The 937-nt window shown below is 46.3% G+C and overlaps 1 non-coding gene across 1 annotated transcript; it reads left to right on the plus strand.

The window, feature by feature from the left end:
• The first annotated feature begins 215 nt into the window (after nt 1-215).
• On the plus strand, nt 216-299 carry Trnas-gga (transfer RNA serine (anticodon GGA)). The gene is given in 2 exon segments: nt 216-255; nt 265-299. It is a non-coding gene; the product is annotated as a tRNA-Ser (tRNA).
• Nucleotides 300-937: the final 638 nt, after the last annotated feature.

Here is a 937-nt window from a genome sequence, read left to right on the forward strand (position 1 = left end):
CAGGCTGGATTCAAACTGCGGAAATGCGATTTCTCCGAAGTGTTAAGCGTGTACCGAAGAAAATTGCTTCAAATATAAAGGCATTAGAAATGTATGGTGGGAACATGTAGATATATTGCGTAAAAATAGACTCTAAAACAAATTCTTCACTACAAACGTGAAGGGACAAGACATGGGGAAGACCACGAAAGAGACTTATTGTCATTATTTAGCTAGCCGGGGTGGCCGAGCGGTTCTAGGCGCTACAGCCTGGAACCGCGCGACCGCTACGGTCGCAGGTTCGAATCCTGCCTCCGGCATGGATGTGTGTGATGTCCTTAGGTTACTTAGGTTTAAGTAGTTGTAAGTTCTAGGGGACTGATGACCTCAGATGTTAAGTCCCATAGTGCTCAGAGCCATTTGAACCATTTGTCATTAATTACCGGGGTAAGGTGAAATCGCCTAATCCACGAAAGCAGACGAAGGAGAAGAGGATGTGATACATGGAAGCGTGCTTTGTTATGTCATTCTTCCTGATTCTGAAAGAAACGCATACATTCACTGGGCATGCATGAAGGAGTGGAATCGATGCGTTGAATTCAGAAACATATCACACGAATAATTAAAGTGTCCATAGCCGAGGGCGCAAAAGCGTGCCTCTACGTTGGAGCGGAAGACTAGGAAGAAAGTTCAAATGGTTCAAATGGCTCTGAGCACTATGGGACTTAACATCTGTGGTCATCAGTCCCCTAGCACTTAGAACTACTTAAACCTAACTAACCTAAGGACATCACACACGTCCGTGCCCGGGCAGGATTCGAACCTGTGACCGTAGCAGTCGCGCGGTTCCGGACTGAGCGCCTTAACCGACTAGGAAGAAAGCTAGCTAGATCGGTTCTAGTATTTCGCAGGCGAGAGGAAGGAATGTGGTGGCGTAAATTTCCTAATCACCAGTATT

This window comes from Schistocerca cancellata, chromosome 2, assembly GCF_023864275.1.
Source record: "Schistocerca cancellata isolate TAMUIC-IGC-003103 chromosome 2, iqSchCanc2.1, whole genome shotgun sequence".
Classification (NCBI taxonomy): Eukaryota; Metazoa; Arthropoda; class Insecta; order Orthoptera; family Acrididae; genus Schistocerca; species Schistocerca cancellata.